The 8,801-nt window shown below is 42.5% G+C and overlaps 1 pseudogene; it reads right to left on the bottom strand.

Annotated features, from left to right (window-relative positions):
• Nucleotides 1-4,022: 4,022 nt before the first annotated feature.
• On the bottom strand, nt 4,023-4,174 carry LOC142357710 (5.8S ribosomal RNA; annotated as a pseudogene).
• Between the last annotated feature and the right edge of the window lie 4,627 nt (nt 4,175-8,801).

The following is an 8,801-nucleotide window of genomic DNA, read 5'->3' as shown; positions in this document are numbered from 1 at the left end:
CTCCCGCCGTTTACCCGCGCTTATTTGAATTTCTTCACTTTGACATTCAGAGCACTGGGCAGAAATCACATTGCGTCAACACCGTTTCACCAGCCATCGCAATGCTTTGTTTTAATTAAACAGTCGGATTCCCCTTGTCCGAACCAGTTCAGAGTTCGAGTGTTTTTTGTGCAACAGAATAGACCTAAAGCATATCAGCTAGCAGTCAAACCAAACGCCAACAACCCGAAGGCCATCGCACGCTTTAGCAGACCGAAGCGTCAAACTAAAGGCTTGTTACACCCACTCCTCAGAGCCAATCCTTCTTCCGAAGGTACGGATCTATTTTTGCCGACTTCCCTTATCTACACTGTTCCAAGACCAGAGGCTTTTCACCTTGGGGACCTGATGCGGTAATCGGTACGATTCACTCTCCTGACATCTGCTAAGCCAAACTTTTATGTGCCACCAAGGAACAATTGGGACACAGCAAATGCTGCTGTGCTCTTGCACGCTTCGAGCCTTATCTCTGATTGAATCAATTCCAAGGACTCTACAACGTGTTATAAAGAAAAGATAACTCTTCCCCAAGGTCCCAATGACAAAGTTCGACCTCAATGACGTTGCCGTCTCAATGCCAGGAGAGTAAGTTCGGGAATTTTAACCCGATGCTCTTTCGAGACTCAGCAGTTTTCAAGAAACCACTATTCAAGACTTTGGCATTAGCCTGTCTTTTAGAATCGACTAACTCATGTGCAAACGCTGTTCACATGAAAGCCTTTCCCGCTTCAGTCCTCAAAGTTCTCATTTGAGTACTTGCTACTTCCACCAAGATCTGCTCCATTGATCGCTTCGCGCATACACTTGCGTGCATACTTTAGCGCAATCAATGTGTCCCTCCTACACATGAATATCATTTTTGAGCTGGTGAGGCTCTTTTTCTCTAATCTAACTTGCGTTAGATATTGATATTCATGGTTGGGTATAGGCCACGAGCTCTAGTGCCATCCATTTTCAGGGCTGATTGATTCGGCAGGTGAGTTGTTACACACTCCTTAGCGGATTTCAACTTCCATGACCACCGTCCTGCTGTCAGTATCAATCAACACCTTTTGTGGTGACTCATGAGCAAGTAGTTAGGCGCCTTAACCCAACTTTTGGTTCATCCCACATCGCCGGTTCTGCTTACCAAAAGCGGCCCACAAAAAGCTTGCATTCATAGTCCAAGTGCAATTAAGTCACAAGGACATCTCACCGATTTATAGTTTGAGAATAGGTGAAGGAAAAATTTTCCCCCATTCCTCTAATCATTCGCTTTAACCGATGAAATTGCTTTGCGAAGATTTTTCAATCTTGCTCAAGCTTTTGCTATCCTGAGGGAAACTTCGGAGGAAACCAGCTACTAGATGGTTCGATTAGTCTTTCGCCCCTATGCTCAGGTCAGACGATCGATTTGCACGTCAGAACCGCTTCGGGCTTCCACCATGGTTTCCCGTGGCTTCGCCCTGCCCAAGCATAGATCACCATCTTTCGGGTCGTGTGCTACTTGCTCTGGATCAGTCATGCAATAAGAGCAAAACCGTCCGTGGTTGCGGGACACCGAATCGGCGCCCTCACCACACAAAGTAGTGCAATTCATAAAAATTACACTGTTCACTTTCATTTCGCGTGTGCGCTTTCAATGAGCGACAACACTTGCAAGCAACTCACACTCCTTGGTCCGTGTTTCAAGACGGGCTGTAGAGAGCATTGAATAGGAAGTTGAGGTCAGACAGGCAATCAAGATCAATTTATCTCATTTTGTTTAGAATCAACAAGAAGAATTCCGAGGAAAACTTCTGCTCGATTCATTAACAAGATTTGCCAAAAGACGACAACTACACTACTCGGTAGCCGAGAATATAATATCAAGGCATTGAGTATGGTAACGCTCACTCCAGTTCCCCTTCAACAGTTTCACGTACTTTTCACTCTCTCTTCAGAGTGCTTTTCAACTTTCCCTCACGGTACTTGTTTACTATCGGTCTCGCTTTATAATTAGCTTTTGGAGAGACATATCTCCAGCTTCGAGTTGCACTTTCAAACAACTCTACTCATAGGAATGAGCCATTATGACTGGTATCGAAAATGACCTTTACAGGATTTTCACCTTCTTTGATGCTACTTTCCAGTAGACATCAGGACAAATTCACCAGTCTAAGCATCAAACCATACCGGACACCGAGAAATGTTGCCATTTCTCTTCCCGATGAGCTTTTCCCTGTTCATTCGCCATTACTAAGGGATTCTCAGTTGATTTCTTTTCCTCCCCTTACTGATATGCTTAAGTTAAGGGGGTTCTCTCGCCCAATTCAGGTTATGTAGTTGATTGTCTCTTAATTGGTTCACTGACCAATATGAGACAGAAACCGATTCAGCAGTTTTGTTCGCTACTACTATCAAACACAGGTCGAAGTTTCCATTCAGTCATTAATTCCAACTTTCAAATGTTGTTGTTTCAGCTTTCGCTTACTAGAAGCAACATAATACTCGCTGCAATACAGACCTCGGGAAACCCTCACCGTGAATAAGGTTCACTCACATATTTCACTACATTTTGCGTGGGATTGGAGATGAGGCTACTCGTTCTTGCTCAGTACTAGGCTGAAAATTAACGAAACTTCGTTACAAACGTTCACATGTTGATGTTTCCGCTTTCGCGTACTCGAAACAACATAATACTAGTCTTTGTAATTTAGTTTCATAATTTCAACTGTTCTCATGCAGAATTTTTGCTCATTCTTATCCCAAATTTTGACCTGGCTACTAGTTACACTCCTTGTACTTATTGCAAAATGACCACAAATTTCAACAGCTTTCACATGTTGCTGTTTCGGCTTTCGCTTACTACAGTCAACATAATACTCGTTGCAAAATAAGTGCTCGGCATCTGCAATTTTCCAAAGACGAAGTTTCGCCAGTTCAATTTTCGCTCGCCAATTATGGCTACTAATTCACACGGTACTGAGCTCAACAACATTAAATTTGTTCAGCAAGACTTTCACATGTTGATGTTTTGGCTTTCGCCTACTAGAAGCAACATAATACTCGTCTTGTTAGCTCATTCAATGAGAATAGCTTTTCCCGTTGAGAATTTTTGCCTTCAATTGGCGTTGTAGTGAGTTTGGCTACTCAGATCACCAAATACTTGTGACAATTCGAACCAGAAATGTTTTCAATTTTCACATGCTGATGTTTCGGATTCAACCTACTAGAAGCAGCATAATACTTGTATTCAACAATTTCTGTATCAAATCCCAGTTTTCTCTGGTGCATCTTTGCCAAACTATTCCAAACTGCCTGAGTCTGAATACCAATTACAGGTACTAGTAAATGCACGTTACTAAGGACTATATAGTTCTAGGTTACTGTACACAACGACGTTCACATGTTGATGTTTCAGCTGCCGCTTACTAGAAACAACATAATACTTATCGTGCATACCTTTCCATAACTTGTCCTTTTCAGATGCATTAGTTTCCCTTTGTCTTGGCTTCTACAGTCAGACTGGCTACTAGTAACAGCACAGTACTAATCACATATCGTTCTACAGTTTGCAGACAACTTTCACATGTTGATGTTTCAGCTTTCGCCTACTAGAAACAACATAATACTCGCTGTATACATTTGTAGTTCTCTATGTAACTTTCATGTGAAGAAGTTTCGCCAGTCTTTTTGACTGTCTCAAATCTGAGTCATGCTTAGGCTACTAGTTGCTTCATAGTACTTATCGCCTCGAGATCATTGAACAAAACTTGATTTTCACATGTTGCTGTTTCAGCTTCCGCTTACTAGAAACAACATAATACTAGTCTCATTAAGTTCCGTCTCTTTGCAATTTTCTTATGAAGAAAATTCGCCATCACAATGACTCCAGCAGTTCTTGATCAAGGAATGCAATCATTGATCAGAATGCTATTATTTGAATCGGTTCTGCTTTAAGTGTTCCAATTTTATTGGAAGCACCAACAATAGAACATCAATGTGTTCAATCGAGAGTTATATAACCCTGAATCGGACGCAGTCAACAGCCGAAGCCGAGACCGCCTTTTGCGTTAGAGAGGTCGGTAAACAAATCTTGCGATTCATACCGAATTAACACATATAGCTGTGCTCCTCTTCGTAAAGCGAGCCAAGTGATCCCCTGTTGAAGGATGTATTTGGACCAATCTAGTAGCATTTGGTTTCCAACAAGCTCTCCCAAGTTAGCTTACTTATTGGGCTTTTCAACCAATTCGGTTGGCTACAAGCATCATCAAAGTACTAGCCACAGTTTGATCGCAAAATTCTACGACTTTCACATGTTGATGTTTCGGCTTGCGCTTAGCCTACTATAAGCAACATAATACTAGTCATATCATAGAGCGTGATCAGCTTGTGACGTTCTCATGATGAAGTTTCACCAACAGTGTCTCACTTCGAGCTTAAATCCAGCTACTAGTAACTACACAGTACTGACTGCAACGATAACTTTTATCTATACCTTTCACATGCTGCGCTTTCGGCCAGGGCCTACTAACGTCAACATAATACTCGATATAAACTTTTGTTCATGATGCAGCTTCCCCATGCAGAAGTTTCGCCTTCAAATGCTCTCTTGGCCATATGACGTAAGAAAAGGTTACTAGTAACATCACAGTACTAGCCACAGTTTGATTGCAAAATTCTACGACTTTCACATGTTGATGTTTCGGCTTGCGCTTAGCCTACTAGAAGCAACATAATACTAGTCATATCATAGAGCGTGATCAGCTTGTGACGTTCTCATGATGAAGTTTCACCAACAGTGTCTCATTTCGAGCTTAAATCCAGCTACTAGTAACTACACAGTACTGACTGCAACGCTAACTTTTATCTATACCTTTCACATGCTGCGCTTTCGGCCAGGGCCTACTAACGTCAACATAATACTCGATATAAACTTTTGTTCATGATGCAGCTTCCCCATGCAGAAGTTTCGCCTTCAAATGCTCTCTTGGCCATATGACGTAACACAAGGTTACTAGTAACATCACAGTACTAGCCACAATTTGATCGCAAAATTCTACGACTTTCACATGTTGATGTTTCGGCTTGCGCTTAGCCTACTATAAGCAACATAATACTAGTCATATCATAGAGCGTGATCAGCTTGTGACGTTCTCATGATGAAGTTTCACCAACAGTGTCTCACTTCGAGCTTAAATCCAGCTACTAGTAACTACACAGTACTGACTGCAACGATAACTTTTATCTATACCTTTCACATGCTGCGCTTTCGGCCAGGGCCTACTAACGTCAACATAATACTCGATATAAACTTTTGTTCATGATGCAGCTTCCCCATGCAGAAGTTTCGCCTTCAAATGCTCTCTTGGCCATATGACGTAAGAAAAGGTTACTAGTAACATCACAGTACTAGCCACAGTTTGATTGCAAAATTCTACGACTTTCACATGTTGATGTTTCGGCTTGCGCTTGCCTACTAGAAGCAACATAATACTAGTCATATCATAGAGCGTGATCAGCTTGTGACGTTCTCATGATGAAGTTTCACCAACAGTGTCTCATTTCGAGCTTAAATCCAGCTACTAGTAACTACACAGTACTGACTGCAACGCTAACTTTTATCTATACCTTTCACATGCTGCGCTTTCGGCCAGGGCCTACTAACGTCAACATAATACTCGATATAAACTTTTGTTCATGATGCAGCTTCCCCATGCAGAAGTTTCGCCTTCAAATGCTCTCTTGGCCATATGACGTAACACAAGGTTACTAGTAACATCACAGTACTAGCCACAATTTGATCGCAAAATTCTACGACTTTCACATGTTGATGTTTCGGCTTGCGCTTAGCCTACTAGAAGCAACATAATACTAGTCATATCATGGAGCGTGATCAGCTTGTGACGTTCTCATGATGAAGTTTCACCAACAGTGTCTCATTTCGAGCTTAAATCCAGCTACTAGTAACTACACAGTACTGACTGCAACGATAACTTTTATCTATACCTTTCACATGCTGCGCTTTCGGCCAGGGCCTACTAATGTCAACATAATACTCGATATAAACTTTTGTTCATGATGCAGCTTCCCCATGCAGAAGTTTCGCCTTCAAATGCTCTCTTGGCCATATGACGTAACACAAGGTTACTAGTAACATCACAGTACTAGCCACAATTTGATCGCAAAATTCTACGACTTTCACATGTTGATGTTTCGGCTTGCGCTTAGCCTACTAGAAGCAACATAATACTAGTCATATCATAGAGCTTGATCAGCTTGTGACATTCTCATGATGAAGTTTCACCAACAGTGTCTCATTTTGAGCTTAAATCCAGCTACTAGTAACTACACAGTACTGACTGCAACAATAACTTTTATCTATACCTTTCACATGCTGCGTTTTCGGCCAAGGCCTACTAACGTCAACATAATACTCGATATAAAATTTTGATCATGATGCAGCTTTCCCATGCAGAAGTTTCGCCTTCAAATGCTCTCTTGGCCATATGACGGAACACCAGGTTACTAGTAACATCACAGTACTAGCCACAGTTTGATTGCAAAATTCTACGACTTTCACATGTTGATGTTTCGGCTTGCGCTTAGCCTACTAGAAGCAACATAATACTAGTCATATCATAGAGCGTGATCAGCTTGTGACGTTCTCATGATGAAGTTTCACCAATAGTGTTTCATTCGAATTGGTTCTGCTTTAAGCTCTCCAATTGTTTTGGATGAACCAGTTTTGCCCTTCGAAGCCACTTTTGTGAGCTTTTGTGGGTCTTTACCAAGAGGATATACCTCAAGGCCTCTTTCAATTCCTTTAAGTTCTTTCAACTCCTTTACAGTTTCTAGGTTCACATAGCTGCAAACCTTATTTCTAGTTTTAAGTCTGGCCAACTTGGGGAGAGTTGGTGCAGACCGTGACCAATTCTAGTAGGATGCCACAACAAGAATGTGATCAACTTAGCTTGTCGATGAACCTGCCCCACATTCAAACAACTCTATCGCCTTTTCCTCGTATAGTTATATGCGAGGGCCTCTCATAGAGAGCGCTGTTAGCAACCTTTTCCACATAGACGATAAAGTTGTGAGTGTTTTGCACATGGCTGTTGTCATCACCACGTGACGAGTCAACTCAGCTTGACTCTCTACACTCCGACAAGCTTTGCACATACGCCTTTAGTTCAGTATGTGTCTTTAATCTGACTCCGGTGCCTCAAGCCGGAAAAATTGTCAGATTATGATCATTATCGGTTAGTCATCCCGATGCAAGATCGTATCGTACTGTCTTTGTCTACCTCCAGATTCCGAAGAACAGGAGGAGACTCTCCCAGACCTACATATCTGGGAGAATGTTCAGAGGGCGAGAAGCTGTGGATTACTCTCCCCTAAGAACTGACTAAACTTTACCCTCGTCCAAGGTAAGTTTATTTTAGCTAGCCTTCTATGTAAAGGATCTGAGGCTAAGCTGTGTTTTTTCGAGCCTTTGGCTCGGAGCAAGTTCAGTGGGCGCCCCGAGTAGCTCAACTCTTTCCCACTGAACAGCGCAACGCTCTGTCACTCGCTGGGATTTTTGCGTGTCGGTTCTAACCACGCGACTTGTGGACCTTTTTAGGCCTTTCTCATTCACAAGTCTATAGCTGGGCTTCTATAACCCAGCTTCTGAGATCTAGATAGCTGCAGTTCTGCTAGGCTGCTTTTGCTAACTAGTCTCCCTTTAAGCAGTCCCTTGCCATGACTGCTGAACTATGTATCCACACAAGTAGTTTTTGAGCTCGATACATAATTCGAGATTGGTTGCCAAGCAATCTCTAGCGACAGAGCGTCATGCGCACTACAGACATGGCCTCTACCAGCAGCCATGCCCGAAGGAATCAATCACTGATCCTTCCGCAGGTTCCCCTACGGAAACCTTGTTACGACTTTTACTTCCTCTAGACAATTAAGCTCGATCCGCTTCATCCCGTTGCCGGAGACCGAAGTCCCAACAGTAGGAATTTGCAATTCTTGCTTAACTATCCAATCAGTAGTAGCGACGGGCGGTGTGTACAAAGGGCAGGGACGTAATCCCTATGAGTTGTTGACTCATAAGTACCAGGAATTCCTGGTTCACGTCTGCAAGTTACAACAGACGATCCCCTTGAAGCGCTGTACTTTTCTCTGATTGCCCAGTCCATTTCGGACCAAGGGCTGAGTACTCAATCTAAAAGTACACAGTGTAGCGCGCGTGCAGTCCAGAACATCTAAGGGCATCACAGACCTGTTATAGCCTCACTTCATCTGCGGTATTTAATTCCGCATAGTTCCTCTAAGAAGTGTTTGAATTCACATATAGTGAATTTCATTATTTAGATGGAGAAGATCTCGTTCGTTATCGGAATTAACCAGACAGATCACTCCACTAACTAAGAACGGCCATGCACCACCGCCCATATAATCATGAAAGATATTCAATCTGTCAATCCTTAAGATGTCTGGACCGGGTGAGTTTTCCCGTGTTGAGTCAAATTAAGCCGCAGGCTCCACTCCTGGTGGTGCCCTTCCGTCAATTCCTTTAAGTTTCGATTTTGCAACCATACTTCCCCCGGAACCAATAAACTTTGGTTTCCCGGTTAATCTCTTGCCAAGTCAAGATCGACTTTGACAAATTGTAGGTTGGTATAGTTTATGGTCAGAATTACGAGGGTATCTAATCCTCTTCAATACTCTGACTTTCGTTCTTGATTAATGAAAACATTCTTGGCAAATGCTTTCGCAGTAGTTTGTCTTGCCACGATCCAAGAATTTCACCT

This window comes from Convolutriloba macropyga, unplaced genomic scaffold (assembly GCF_964194025.1).
Source record: "Convolutriloba macropyga unplaced genomic scaffold, txConMacr16.3 SCAFFOLD_5420, whole genome shotgun sequence".
Classification (NCBI taxonomy): Eukaryota; Metazoa; Xenacoelomorpha; order Acoela; family Convolutidae; genus Convolutriloba; species Convolutriloba macropyga.
The sequence above is the reverse complement of the archived record's forward strand: the minus strand, read 5'-3'. Positions and strand labels throughout refer to the sequence as shown.